Here is a 16331-nt window from a genome sequence, read left to right on the forward strand (position 1 = left end):
CAAAACAGAGCCTTGAGGACTTGTTAACATTACATAACGGTTCCACACATTCCATGGAGAACACGCACATACATAAAGGAACCTGGAGAACCCAGACAGACACAGCCATCAGCCATTCTCTTTGTGCAACATGCACAGTATAATGATGAAGAAAATGACTTAATGTAATTGTACTCAAGCTCATACACACACACACTCACTCACTCACTCAAACAAACACACGCGCACACACACAGCACGATTTCCTCCATGCACATTATTCCTGTACACTCGCGCCCTGCCTTCCTAATTTCCGTTTCAGTTCAGAGAATCCATCTTTTTTTTTCCTTAACGGTCTGCCTAACGATCTACCGTACTCATCTACCTATCTCTGTCTCTGCCTACCTACCTATCAGTCCTATCTAAACTACCTAGAGTGTATGTGTGTATTTGTCTCTTAAAAAGAACCACTGGATGCCTGTCACACACACACTCAGCCTGTGTGCTCATTATTAGTATAATCGACATGATGTGCTTTGGAGTGAAGCTGCCAAATGATGTTGTATTTGGATATCCACTTGAGGGGCTAAGTCTGTCAGACAGACAGACCACTTAGAAAGTGGAGGGGACATATGTGTCTGGCCGTAGCACAACCAAGCTCAAGTCACCAATGGGGCAGTTGGGGAATGACCTCTACTGTGAAAGTCTACTTTCCTATGCTTTCCAACAATGCCCCACACCTGTAATTCTGATGTAATTCTGTAATTCTGAAATTTGAAAGTGCACAAATCTCAATGGCAGAATTATCTTCAATTGGCAGAGAAAAAAAAAAGTTTGGTGATTTACTTGGATAAATGCTAAATGACTTGACCCTGGTTATTTCTGTGGACTGGAGTGACACATAATATGTTGAATGAACAAAATACAGGCAATACTGAACCATGCCTCAAATCACTGTAGACCTTTAAAATGGCGTCTTGGTTTTAAACTGAGGATTTTTTTCTTTTCGCAGGGGGGGATGAGGGGATATTCCAGAATGTATGCCTAGTCACTTAGCCTGGGTCTGTTTGTCCTGCAGTGGGGAAGAGGGGGGAGAAATCAACCTTGCTAAATTGAAAAAATCACAAGATTAACTTAACTTGGTTTACTTTTGAGCAAGGTTCTTGGAATACCCCCCAGGTGTTAAAACCTCCTAACCTGTATGGCTCTAGTGGAACATCCCCCAGAGGTGTGCTAACCAACTCATTGAGCACAGTTGCATGCGCAGAGTAGGCTATTCTGTTTTGAAGCAGAATATTGTCAGTATTTGGGGTTGAAACAAGTTCCGGTATGTTATGTTTTACATGTGTGGAACAGCGTACTGCAACCGGAATATTTACCGCAACACGGCCACATTCAGAATGAGTTCATGCACAACTTGTGCGCAAACCAAATACTGCCACCATTCTGTTTAAAATTGGAAATATTCCTCGCATGTAACGGCGCTCATTGTGTACTTAACTGTGTCTTCTGACTGAGGTGTGTTGGGAGGGGGTGGGGGGTGTTAAATGTTAAACTTTGTGCAGCTACTACTTTATTTAAAGCCCACACACACACACATACAAACATGGATCACTTCAATATATCTGTATGCATCTGCAAGGTCCCAATACTGTAATGTATAGCTTTTGTCTACTTGAAAAACTAGATAAATGTTGGCCTAGATAGTTACACATATGTGCTTTACACAGAAGAAACGCACCGAGAAAAAAAAGGGTTCGACATCTTGCGGCTAGCTGAAGGAGATTCATTTCGAGAGGGCAATGTGCTCTTTCGGTCTTACGTCTGTGTCTAAGGGGAGTGCAGACCATCTCAAAATTGCACAATAACCTAAAAACGCTGCTCTGGTTTTAAAGGATGGTACTTTCTTTGACACTCATGGCGACATTCCAATGATGGTTCTTTAAAACGGCGAAGAAAGTCTGGAATTTAAAAATTTCATATTAGACTATTGTACGAAATGCCTTTTTTCTCTCCTTGATTTGTTTATTTAGTATTTATTCATAACAAATATCTGTACCATGTGTTGAAAATATTTATATGTTGTCCTGCAAATAAATTATTTTTATTAAGAAAATGACACAAATTTGAGATGTTGTAGCAGTTTCTTCTTGTACGGAACACTTCACAATACCTACAGATGTGCTTGTACCCATTCACTTCCTATTCCACTACACATACTATAATGCAAGTGCAATCTTTGGCTTGTTTTTTAATTTGTCTGCCAATTTCAATTACTGTATTGATTTCCAAATATTTCATACCGTATGTCTTGTAATATACAATATCAAGTACAAAGACTACTGTATGTATGAGAATACTGCGAAGATGAATGAAAACCATCATTAAATATTTCTACACACTAAGTTAAAAAAAAAACACACTAATTCATCCAGTCACCTGACCTGGTTCTCACGCGATGGCTGTTACCAACAGTCATCAAAACAGCTCGAACCTGATTGGAGAATTCACATGGCTTTTTTTATCAGGTACTACTTTAACCACTGACTTGTATATACCTCGCCCCGCGATCCCGCCCCGTGATTCTGATTGGACAGGCTGTGAAATATCTGATTCCGTTCGGGCTCGTCTAAGATTGCCAGACCCTCGTGCGAGCTCACGAAGTTTAACTAAGATGCATGAAGCACGAAGGGTCTGCGTGAGAGCCAGGCTACCAGTCACCCCCCTCCAACAAAACTGTCTCCTGTTGCTCCACGGCTCTGGGCCTGGCAATGGCCGTTGTCAGTTCAGTTGCATATGGTCCTTACAGTGGAATTGTGTGCCCACTCATTTTGCATGTTGTGAGTTCCCGGTCATGTGAAAGTGTCTTCCTCTTTCTAACAGAACAAACTGTTTCATTTCCCCCCTATTGTTTCTTTTATACATTGAAAATCAGGCAAGCCCCTTTCAATGTCACTGTACACTGTACCAATTACAATGGGTTTTTAAAAGTATTTGGGGGGGGGGGTGTTTCAAACCTTTATTGGTTATTATCAGACACGATAGTGGAGGACAGACTGGAAGTGAGTTGGGAGAGAGAGATGGGGAAGGGCCGACAAAGGACCCGGGCTGGGAATCGGACCCAGGTCGGCCGCATAGTAGACATGTGCCCTACCGTTAGTGCCACAGTAGGGTCAAACCAATTTCAAAGTTCCTCAAAGAATCTTTAGTTGCACTGTGGGGGAACCTAAAAGTTCTCTGAAGAACCTAAAAGTTCTGGGAAAAACCTGAAGATTCCTGAAAGAACCAATAGCACAGTAAAATTAGTTTGATCTTCGAGGAGTCTTAAAAAGAACCCCTGGATTCTTTCAAGAACAATGTACCACCTCTTTAGGTTTTAACATTTAGGCCTATAACTTTAAGGCTCCTCAGAAGCACTTTCAGGGTTTCCCCCACAGCGGCAAACTGATGGTTCTTTGGGGAAATTTATTTTTTTACAGGGTAGTGATTTGGAGTGTCTAGAGGAAGACCCCTTGAGAGGCGGGGGGAGGGAAGTATGTGTTCAGGGGAAAGGTGACATTCAGATGTTGCGTTGGTGTTGGTGTGGCCATGTTGGTCCGCGTGGGTGGCTCACACAGTCAGCCCAGCAACAGGTGAGTACTTATGAAAACACTGCATGTGACAACGCATAGCGAAAGGCCAGCAGTCACTCCTCCGCCCACTCCCTGCTGACTTTATTTTTATCTGAAGCTCTGTGAATGACAGGAAAGCTTATCATTTCACCTTAATGGGGATATTATACCCCCACAGTCCTTAGAATCAAATTGTATACGTTTTATTTCTGTTTTATATATATAACAATTATACCGCCTCAATGACTGCATGCTGTTCTGCCAATAGAATGCTGTAACAGTTGGTTTGGTTTTGATCAATTTTAATTTTAATTTTTCTACCATAGTGCTACATTAGTGTGTCATTGACCCTCTGATGAAGATGGAAGCTACAGTGGTGCTCATATGTTTACATACCCCAGCAGAATATACGCTTTCTCTGCGATTTCTCACAAAATATGAAGGATTACACAAAACCTTTTTTTTCACTCATTGCTAGTGACTGGCTTAAGACATTTATTAGCAATCCTCTGTGTTTACTCTTTCAAAAGCATGAACACAACCCAAACTACCCAAATGACCCTGTTCAAAAGTTTACATACCGTAGCTTCTGATGCTGAATATGGCCCTGTTTAACATCAAGGACCGCTCTAAATTGTTTGTGGTAGTTGTGGATAAGGCTCTTAATTTTCTCAGATGACAAAACAGCACATTCTTCCTGGCAGAATGGTTGTTTCCTATAATATCTGTGTCTTGCTGGAACCTCACATTTGAGGTTTCCCCTGAGTGGCTCAATGATGTTGAGATCAGGAGAGTGAGATGGTCGCTCAAAAACCTTAATTTTATTCTTTCTGAAGCTAATGACGGGTTGATTTGGCTTTCTGTGTCGAAATATTGTCATGTTGGCACTGTTGGAATTTCAGTTCAGAAATGCAATATGAGGGGTTTTGGTTGGAATCAAGCCATTGGGCAAGGGAATCATTGCATTGCAATGATCATTGCAAGGGAAATTGTTCAGGAGGCATAGGACAACCAAAAAATAACTTCAGGTGAAATATAGGACAACATGAAAAAATGTTTTAAACTGTACAGCAAAGAGGCACTTGAGGAAAGATGGGCTGTTGGGGGTTGCCAGGAGAAAGCCATTACTACAAAAATGCAAACATGTTATTTTGCACATGATACACCAAATAGCATAGTGAGAAGCATAAAGTCATTTGGAAAAATGAGATCTATATGGATTTTTTTTTCAGCCACTATTAACAGTACCATTTGGAGAACAGTCAACGGAGCCTATGATGAAAGTTACACCATCCCTTCTCTGAAACATGGTCATGGGCCACTGATGTCATGGGGACATTTGAGTTACAAATTCACTATACTTTTGGTCCGTACTCGCAGAATGATGAATACATTGCCCTGTGAAAAATACTGGAGGAAACTTGACACAAATCAGCCTTGAAACTCCACATGGTCCATTGTTTGGACATGCCAACCTGACAATATTTCAACACAGAAAGCCAAATCAACCCGTCATTAGCTTCAGAAAGAATAAAATGAAGTTTTTGAGCGACCGTCTCACTCTCTTGATCTCAACATCATTGAGCCATTCAGGGGAAACCTCAAATGTGAGGTTCCAGGAAGACACCCAAAAATATTATAGGAAACAACCATTGTGCCAGGAAGAATGTGCTGTTTTGTCATCTGAGAAAATTAAGAGCCTTATCCACAACTACCACAAACAATTTAGAGCGGTCCTTGATGTTAAACAGGGCCATATTCAGCATCAGAAACTAGGGCATGTAAACTTTTTAACAGGGTCATTTGGGTAGTTTGGGTTGTGATCATGCCTTTGAAAGAGTAAACACAGAAGATTGTTAATAAATATCTTAAGCCAGTCACGGGCAATGAGTGAAAAAAAAGGTTTTGTGTAATCCTTCATATTTTGTGAGAAATTGCCAAGAAAGCGTATATTCTGCTGGGGTATGTAAACATATGAGCACCACTGTATACCATCGAAACATGTCAGGTAAATGATAAAAAAAAACTTTTACATGTCTGAAGTAAAAGAAAAACTGAAGTGTTACAACAACAGATAGACATAATGACCGTCATGCATCAATGTTTCCTTGTGTTTCTTCAAATCAGAATTCCACATGTCGTGTCCTGCCAAGCGCATTCTGCACTCTGCTCTGAATGTAAGCGGCATGCCAGCACCCCATCTTTAATTAACTTCAAACACTCCTGGAGAAGTTCCCTAACTGTGTACTACCCTAATGACACTGTTGTTGTTCCTGCTCCAGTCCAGGCCTGTCACACAACCAGGCAAGCAAACTAGGCAATCGCCTGGGGCCCCCAGCTGAACTGTGGCCTCCTGGTAAACCACTGTATTGAAATCACAGTTATGACAACTTTGTGAGTGTGACAGCAACTTGCTAAATTCAGTGCCCGAAAAGTGCAAAGATTCTGCTAACAAAATTTCTCATGAAGGGCCCCCTCCTCAAGAGTTTGAAGAGGAAAAAAGGGGGGCCCATGTCCCTCTTTACCTAGGGCCCCCAAATATCTGGCAACGGCCCTGTTCCTGCGATAAACATGTCTAGTGAGATTTGAGTCTGGGGAATTCTAATGCTGAAATATGGGAATGTCAAAACACAAGCTTTTAAATGAAAGGAAATAGAGCAGTGTGGGATTTCCAGTGTTCTTCTATGACCTCTTTGTAATTCCGCATACTGAGGCTCCCGTGTGTATAATGCAAAGTTGTGTTCATATATGCAAATTTATTTTCTTCCATAGAACAACAATGTATGCCTCTCTTGTCTACTGTGTGTGTGTGTGTGTGTCTTTGTGTGTGTGTGTGTGTGTGTGTGTGTGTGTGTGTGTGTGTGTGTGTGTGTGTGTGTGTGTGTGTGTGAGTGTGTGTGTGTGTGTGTGTGTGTGTGTGTGTGTGTGTGTGTGTGTGTGTGTGTGTGTGTGTGTGTCTGTGTGTCTGTGTGTGTGTGTGTCTGTGTCTGTGTGTGTCTCTGTCTCTGTCTCTGTCTCTGTCTCTGTCTGTGTGTCTGTGGAGTGTGAGGTCTGACCTTGTCCTGCTATGAGTCAGCATTGAGCAGCCTGGGGGACAGTGCCCTACTCCAGACAGGCCTGCCAGGAAAACAGTCAGCACTGCACCAAGACATCACCTCACCTCGCCAACCTGCCAGAAACAAGCAGTTGGAAAAGCTGCCAGCAAAGCCCTTTCAGCTTCCCCAATGAATGACAAGACTGGTAGTATTCCGACTCAGTGCCTGATTTCAGGCTCGACAGAGTTTGTTTGCAAGTATAGGATATAGTCATTAGGTTTTTCTTCTAGCCTGGAAGGACCTACACTCCCTCCAACATCTCCCCGCAGACAGAGGAAAGTAAAATAGAAACAGGTTGTGAAATAATATATAGCCTAATAATAATAACTGAATAATAATAACAATAATAATAATAATAATAATAATAATAATAATAATAATAATAACTGAATCAGAATAATAAAGATAAATATAATGCCATTATTTTCTTGATCTGAATGGATACCTTGTCTTTAATATATTGCTTTAGGTTTACCAGGCTACAGGGGACAGTATTCTAGCCTATATGAGTAAAATGTTGTAGCCTATAAAAGATATGTATTATGGGTTTGCCGGAGTATGTTCTGTATGCATGCAGCGATATGGCTTAAACATTTTTTTTTTTTTAAATGCCACTTGTCTTCAGTCGTTACTGATCATCGTAAGTCCAGTAAGCCTGTCATCATCCTCATGCTGTCATTCTCTCTCTTATTCTTGTCTTTTTGGAAGAAAAAAAAGGTTCAAGATATGACTTTAGGGGGTTGTCCCTAGGGTGTTCATGTTTTTCCTCTGAGTAAACCCCAAAAAGAATACAATGAGAAGGCAGAAGAACAACAAAGACGAAGAAACCCCCTCTAAGAAAACTTCTTGTCTTGACATGAAAGATGGCCCATTTCACTCCAAGCACCTAAGCAAGAGAATGGGAGTGAGTTAGCATGCTAGTGTGAGGGAAGGTGTGTGTACTGTACCCATATGGGGAAAATACAGTATGAAACAAACAGTCGCGCGCGCGCGCGCGCGCACACACACACACACACACACACACACACACACACACACACACACACACACACACACACACACACACACACACAGACACACACACACACACACACACACACACACACACACACACACACACACACACACACACACACACACACACACTACAAATGTAACTTGTAAAATGGTTCATACAAAGCGGATTCCAAAAAAGTTGGGACACATGGTATTTTGTGAATAAAGTCAAAATGCTGGCATTTTCAAAACATTCAACCCATGCATATGATACACAATGGCACATGGTCAACATAGGAACAGTTAAAATGAGGCAAAAGCATTGTTTTGAGGGAAATATGTGGTCATTTAAAATTCGACCCATGCAACAAATCTCAAAAAAGTTGGGACAGGGCCAAAAAATGTTGTAATAGATGGATAATTCTAAAAATAACCCAAGGAGAAATATTTTGAAAGGAACTATATTGACTGCCAACATGAATGCACAAATAAAATACCATCACAGAGATGTTGTGGCAGCACTCAGTAGCGAAGATTTTGAGGGACTAATTACTGATCTATTACACAGAAAGATTGAATTATCAAAATTGCAGGCATATAAGGCCTATTTCTGTAATGTAGAGTTCTGTAAAATCATTGCACGAGTTATGAGATCATGACATACCCATTGTCAATAAGCAAACTACACTATGACACTCCAACAATGACAGCTGTTGAAAAAATGACCATAAACACAACACTTGATTAAGGCACATGATGCAGACATTAAACAGTGTTGCAAGTGGCAAAGCTCATTCTAGATGGACATAGGAGACATGTGAAACTGTCCTCTGATTACAGAATGGAAAATATTTCATTCTTTTTTAAAATCATGGAGTCATGCACCCTCCAGGTTATGAAGAAAATTAATACTTCAGCTTGATTTAGTGGTCAGTCTGAAAGACAGCATATATGATGGTAAAGGGGTGCAGAGATGCCTTGGTTATGGTCTTCTTACTCATGTAGAGCATTAAAATGAGGGCTGAATGATATATTCAGACTTTAAACAGCATACATAGCTACCAAGGCATTATATTTTGGAGCACAGCCTTTATTTTTTATTAGATATTGCGCCACAATAATGGCAAATTTCAATCTCTACTATGTTCCAACAGTGTGGTTCCATCATAAGAGTAAACAGGCGACAAAATTGTTTTCTTGCCGTCAGGATATGCCACATATTAAGCATAACAAGAAGGTAAACAAGTCGAAGAACACACCTATCAGTTGAGCTGCTGAAATCATGTCTCGCATATCAAAATATCTATTTTTTTAAATAAAATCATGCCATCAGTCAAAGTATTTAAATGTTAAGTCTCCTCCCTTGTGTTGTGTTTAGTCTTATCCAACATAAAAAGCATTTTATTGGCCCTGTCCCAACTTTTTTGGAATTTGTTGCAAGGGTGACATTTTAAATGATCACATAATTACCCCAAAAAAATCATTCTGCTTGGCTTTAACAACTGATATGTTGTCTATACACAATGCTCTACCTTATTGACATATTGAACATTTTGAAAATGCCAGCATTTTGATTTTATTCACAAAATACCAAGTGTCCCAACTTTTTTGGAATCCGCTTTGTATATGGAGTATACTATACTATTAAAGTTGCCCATTCCTAGTCATACACAAGGCAGACATACATACACATTCCGTAATAATACTGCAAACACATGTGTAGGCTAATAATAGGCTATAAGTGCTAATTAGAAGCGCTTAGACTACTTATATGGTCCATTCTATGAATTCTTATATGGAATTTCATAAAACTTGTATAAAATGTTCGTTTTGTATATGAACCCTAGCCTACCTCTTTTATAATAAGCTAGTCTAAAACAATATTATTGCATAAAAGCTGCCTCTATTAGTAGCCTGCGTCACAGCTGGTGTCTCATTTATGCCCAATAAACAGCAAATGTGGCTGTTTTTTTACTCTTTTCGTATTAAAAGCCTCAAATTGTGGCCTGCCCCTATTTCTTGCCTGGCCCCAAACTATTTTTGACTAATTTTAGTAATCCCTGCTAATATTTGAGGAAATGTATGGTAGACTGTATCTTTCTCATGTTGGGATTGGGTTGGGGTTAGGTAGAAAAAAAGTACAATAGAATCAGTGAACGATGGCGTACTTCCCTTTTGACTGCCTGAGGTGGTGAGTCAGGTCTCCTCAGGGCCGTTTCAAGGTATTTGGGGGCCCTTGCCAAAAGAAGGACATGGGCCCTCCTTTCCCTCTTCAAATTGAGGAGGGTTCTCCTCGAGACAGATTTCAATAGCAGTAACATTAGCCAATTTGGTCGTCACCAGGGCTCTAAATTAACTTTTTTCATCACCAGCCAAAATTGTTTGTAGATGTTAATCTTACTAGCCAAGCACACATGCACTAGTGGGTCAAAGTGGCGAGCAAGTTGTTTTTTCTGCCAGCCAAACTGAAATTTCACCAGCATTTGGCCGGTTGGCCAGTGTTAATTTAGAGCTCTGTGTCACTGTCAATGGGGCACCTAAGTCTCCACCCCTTCCGGGCGGCTTGTGGGGCTGGCAACGGAAAAACTTTTGACTGGGCTGTAATGGATCAAAGCTATTTTCCGACCCACCTCGCATTTCCCCGTCGATCACACATATGCTGTGCCTCAGAATTAATAACAACCAATGGTGTGCTTGTTGACTTCACTTGGCAAGCGATTTTTGAGTTGTGTGTGTGCAAAAATATGTAATTATTTGGACTACACAACAGACGTCGCATGTCCGACGTGCAGCCACTTAAGTCACGGTGCAGCGGTAGGGTTGGCTGTGCCTCGGTTCACGTCAGATATGCAAGGCGCACGTGTAGGCCTAGTCTCCAACACAGTTTTGCACAAAAGCTAAAATAACGTGTCTTGCGTGCCGAAAATGAGTGGTCTTACGACGCAAATCCAAACCTTTCAAATTAATTGTCATCATATGTGAACTCCGGAGCACATGCCAAACGGGATGAGGATTTAGCTTGACTCGCTCCATTAACTCACATTCAAAATTTTGCGAGCCTCATGGATCGGAAGTAGAAAGGCGTGACTTAGGTGCCCCATTAAATTCAGGTAGCCTACATAGCCAGTTCCTTAGCAGGGCCCTCACCTTTCAGATGGGGGCCCTAGGCAATTTCCTAGTTCCCTAGTAGCTTGGTTGTGACAGGCCTATGTCTCAGTTCATCTTGAAGCAGGCTATTCTCTGAAACGCCTCATCTTCCCTCGCCTCAGGTAGCCTATGCCATTCAGCTCAGTGAAACTTCTGACAACAACAGACACTGTAAAAACACTTGCCACAGGGTCGTTTCAAGGTACTTCGAGGCCCTAGGCAAGGAGGAAATTTGAGCCTTTTTCTTCTCTTCAAACTATCGGGAGGGTATCAGTATCATCACACTTTTCGGTCATTGAGTTTATGGCAGTCCTGTCGGTCACAAAGTTGACATTGCTGCCATCTGAATTCGAGTACATAACCAGTCATTACCGGGGCAGAAAGGGGGGCCCCAAGAAATAACATAGTTTGCTTGCCTGTTTGTTGACATGCCTGACTTTCCATAGCTACTCGGGGGTGACACTATAGCTCACGATACACATAAGAAAAAGCCATGCAATGGAAGTCATAAATACCCTCTGTATTCCTCTGGGACAGAAATGGGTCATCTCAGCACTATAGACACTGATGTCATTCTGACTGCTGGGACTTGCCCATGTCACATGGCCTATTTCACATGCTGGTGATCATTGTAATGGGAACCATTCAATTGTTTTGTTTTGTTTTTTCTTAAAAGGAAAAAAATAATGTTTTCAAAGTTTTGGTCATTTGCTTCTATATATATATATATATATACATGTATATACAGTACAGTACGGTACTATATATATAAACATTTCCACCAGAGCTGCTTGAAGCAAAGCTACCAGACAGTAAGCGGTCATATTATTGAGTTATTGTCTAGACTTTCAGTCTCCAGGATTTCCATTGATTACCATGTCGTCCATTCTGAGTGATTACTAACTTCAATTCCACAGTGACATACTCAGAGGCACAACAGGGCCACTTCAGGTCTATATCAGGGCCACTTCAGGGCCTGGTCACAATCAAATCTGGGGGAGCTATGAGCTGTGTAAAAAAAATAAAAAAATAAAAAATAATAATAATAATAATAATAATAATGATAATAATAAATAAAAAAATAAATAAAAATATATATATACTTGCTTATAGTTATAAATGTTAAATGTTTATTTGTACTCTATTTATTATTGACCACTTATTGTTACCAGTCCATCACTGTTATCTGTCATGTCTTGCACTCTGTAAAATGTCAGTCTGTATATGTCTGTCCTGGCATGGTATAGAGAGAAAACATAATTTCATTTCCCTTGTATGTATTGTGCATATGAAGAAAGTGACAATAAAAGCTGACTTGACTTGACTTGAGTCAGTCGAAAAGAGAGATTTGCTGCCATCTGCTGGTCTTTGTGTGCAATGTTTTTTTCTGCTGCCCTCTACTTTTCTGAGCACTTTTCCAGCTGTGATCATTAAAATTATATATACATCAGTGCTTAAAGGTGGGGTTGCAGGTTAACCATTTTAAGAAAATGTACTATTATGACATCACGTTGGGGGTTCCGCAGGCTCATAGGAGTCTATGTAGAACCTCAGAATTCTGGGGGAGCTAGCTCCGGAACCTCAGACGAGAGCTCCGGAACCTTGGATGGATCCCCATGGAAAGACATCATAGACCCCCCCCTCGTGGGGGAGCCACCCATCCTCTGCGCTCCGGGACCTCTCGCTTGACAAATTAAGCACTGATATACATTATACATGCACTTGCATTATACATGCACTAATGGGTCAAAGTGGCGAGTAAGTTGTTTTTTCTGCCAGCCAAACTGAAATTTCACCAGCATTTGGCCGGTTGGCTTGTGTTAATTTAGAGCTCTGGTCGTCACTGTCACTGTATACTATATATATATGTGTGTGAGTGTGTGTGTGTGTGTGTGTGTGTGTGTGTGTGTGTGTGTGAGTGTGTGTGTGTGTGTGTGTGTCAGAGGAGTAGCATGTTTATATGTATATATATATATGTCAGAGGAGTAGCATGTTTCCCTTTAGAATGAATGACAATCGGACACGTTGCCGCCTTTTGGACCATGTGCAGTGTTTTAATTGCACAATCAGGTACGCCAGCCTGAGTTGTAGTCAAAGAGAGAGATGACCATGGCCTATTCCAGAAACCAAGTTGGTTGCGGGTCAGGCAGGTGTGGCATTGTGGGCAGACCATAACAGACGGTCATCAATATTGGCACCAAGGATTTTTTTTTGCACTTGTTTGGGGTAACAGAGACCCTGTCAACAAGACCAAGGAGATTGTTGTCAACTTTCAGAGGGTCCAAAAACAACTGCCACCACTGACCATCGACGGTGATGCTGTGGAGAGAGTGAGCAGCACCAAGTTCCTTGGAGTGCACATCAGCGACGACCTCTCTTGGACCACCAACACTACATCACTGGCGAAGAAGGCCCATCAGCGTCTCTACTTCTTGCGCAAACTAAAGAAGGCAAGTGCTACACCCTCCATCATGACAACATTCTACAGAGGAACCATAGAGAGCGTCATGTCCAGCTGCATCACAGTGTGGGGAGGAAGCTGCACGGAGAAAAACAGGAAGACACTCCAGCGTGTTGTGAACACAGCGAAGAAGATCATTGGAGTACCACTCCCCTCCCTGCAGGACATTTACACCGCACGCCTCACCCGGAAAGCACTGATGATCATCAAAGACACAAGCCACCCTGCACACAAACTGTTCAGCCTCCTGCCCTCTGGAAAGAGGTACAGGCGCCTCCGTTCCCGTACCACCAGGCTTGCAAGCAGCACGATGCATCAAGCAATCAAGATACTGAACACTCGACCCACTCTCCCTTCACTGTCAGCCTCTAGCCAGCCAGGCCACTGACAACGCTCCCCCCCCTCATCCCCACCACCATATCTGCGACTGAACATTCCACCTGCACTACTACATCTGTGACTGAACTTTCAACCTGCACTAACTCAAAACATACACATGCACACACACACACACACACACACATACATACACACACACACACACACACACACACACACACACACACACACACACACACACACACACACACACACACACACACACACACACACACACACACACAAGCACACCGCACTTTCTGCACTAAACCCAAACATACACACACTGACACATAACTCATACTCACACACACACACACACACACATACACAGGTACACAGACACACACACAGACGCACACCGCACTTTCTACCTGCACTAAACACACACACACACACACTCACACACACACACACACACACACACACACACACACACACACACACACACACACACACACACACACACACACACACACACACACACACGCACACAAAACACATACAAACACACACACACACACACACATACTGCTGCTGGTGTATTTAATAAACCTTTTTTAATTATTTATTTTCTTCAAATGCTACTATTACTATGTCAGAACGCTATAAAGGACTTTTAGAAAAAGCACAACAAAATACCTCCTCTTAATGTATGTTCTCTACAAGTCTTCTGTTGTCCAGCCTTGCACTTTAAATGTCTGTATGAGCACTGTCTATGTCCATACTGTCTTATGTCCATGTATGAGTACTGTCTATGTCTATACTGTCTATGTCCTTACCTATATTAGTCTATGTCTGCATGGGAGAGCAAGAAACGCAATTTCAAATTCTTTGTATGACCAGTGCATGTAAAGAAATTGACAATAAAACTTGACTTGACTTGACTTGACTTGACTACTGAGTTTGATATCATCACAGATTTCTTGGTCTGGAATTGGAGCTTGGTCTTTCTTAGACAGGTATAACTACAGTTGTAACTCAATGAACAAATGATTGTCTGAACAGATTGTTTCACCAGAGGTAATCACTTTTTTGTGGAAACAAGAGGCTGCTTTGCTGGGCACCTATGCTTTGACCACTGAAGTTTTACTTTCAGTAATGAACCAAGCTGCTTTATCCTAAAGGTTGTTCTATCAGAAAAGATTTATTGAATTAGTTATAGTAAAATGTACACAATGTTATTCTGTATGCTACACACAGGTATGCTGTGTTTGCTGAGAAGAGCGCGGTATTTAGTCAGTTCCGTATTCATCCACGAGGTGTCATGCAAGGGTCATAAGGGGCTGTCTAGGCTTTTGATGGAGGCATCTCGAACTCTGTTTCACAAGATAGAATCATGTCTGCAAAGATACTCGTAATTTCACTTCCATCATCAAGTTTGCAGATGTCACTGCGATCGTAGGCTGAAGCAGCAGTTATAATGAATGCCAGAAATGTTTGCAAGCGGGTTTCGATTTAATTTAACAGCTTGAGAATGAATGCTATAGGACACAGAAAAGTAGTGCTGGATGAACATGCCGTGTTACACTCCACTTACAATCAATGGACAACCTGTTGAGTTTCACAACTTTGTAATAGGCCTAGTTTATGGTCCTCATCACATATCTGAACAAAGTTTTTAACCTGGAGGTATAATATTGTAGGCCTACATTATATATAAACAGGATATGCCTCATTTTCAGGATCATAGGTTATTATTACATTATTTGGAATTTAAAGTGTATTTTTGGGAGTCTTTCCTCCATTATGATAGGAAAGTGAATAATGGGCTATACTGTACCATTACGCCAGGGACCCATGTTTGATTCTGACCCAAGGTCCTTTACCAATCCTTCCCCCTCTCTCTCCCTATTCGTTTCTTGTCTCTCTCAGCCATCCTGTCTGCTTAATCAAAGGTGAAAAGGCCCTTTACTCCTGCTCAATGATGACTTCACCTTTGACTTTTCTTTGTAACAAAAGCGCACACTACTGTATGGGCAGTACTTACAGCAGCGAAGAAAATGCCGCCATTGAGATGGCAGCCACCTCATACCTTGCCGTTGCGGCAATGGGACAACTCTTTTCTGGACATTGTCATGATGGAGAGATTGGTGGCCCGAGTGCATGGAGCCAGCAAAAGGACAATTCAAGCATGGGACAGAGCGTACTCTCTTGTAGAAGCAGGAGTGCAGTAGGACCAGCCATGGTGTATGAATGGGGGAATGTGAATTGTCGAAAAATGTTTTCATTTGTGTCTTTTTGTTTGTTTGTGTTTTGTTGGTATTGTATTCTGAGATCCGGGGTGGGGTGGTTGGGGGTCGCCGTGGGGGTGGGTGGGGTGGGAGTGTAAGGGGTGTGTATTGTTAGTTGTTTGCCTTTGACCCAGGTTCTCTTTGGTACCTTGTATTGTACATATTTATCTGAGAAATAAAAATTATTTGATAAAAAAAAAGGTGAAAAGGCCATTTTTTTTTAAAGGAAGGTGAATAATTAGGCGGGAAATGCGTGTGTAAGAGAGGGGGACTTGACCTAAGTCGGACTAGGACCTGTGTCATGCTGTAGGAGTTGCTTTGGGCAGTCAGCCACGCCCCCAATTTGCTGGAATTGACATAAAATATCCTATACCATAAATGTTGGCTACAGTATGACCTTTTAGGCCAATGAAAACATATGACAATCACA

This window comes from Engraulis encrasicolus, chromosome 24 (assembly GCF_034702125.1).
Source record: "Engraulis encrasicolus isolate BLACKSEA-1 chromosome 24, IST_EnEncr_1.0, whole genome shotgun sequence".
Classification (NCBI taxonomy): Eukaryota; Metazoa; Chordata; class Actinopteri; order Clupeiformes; family Engraulidae; genus Engraulis; species Engraulis encrasicolus.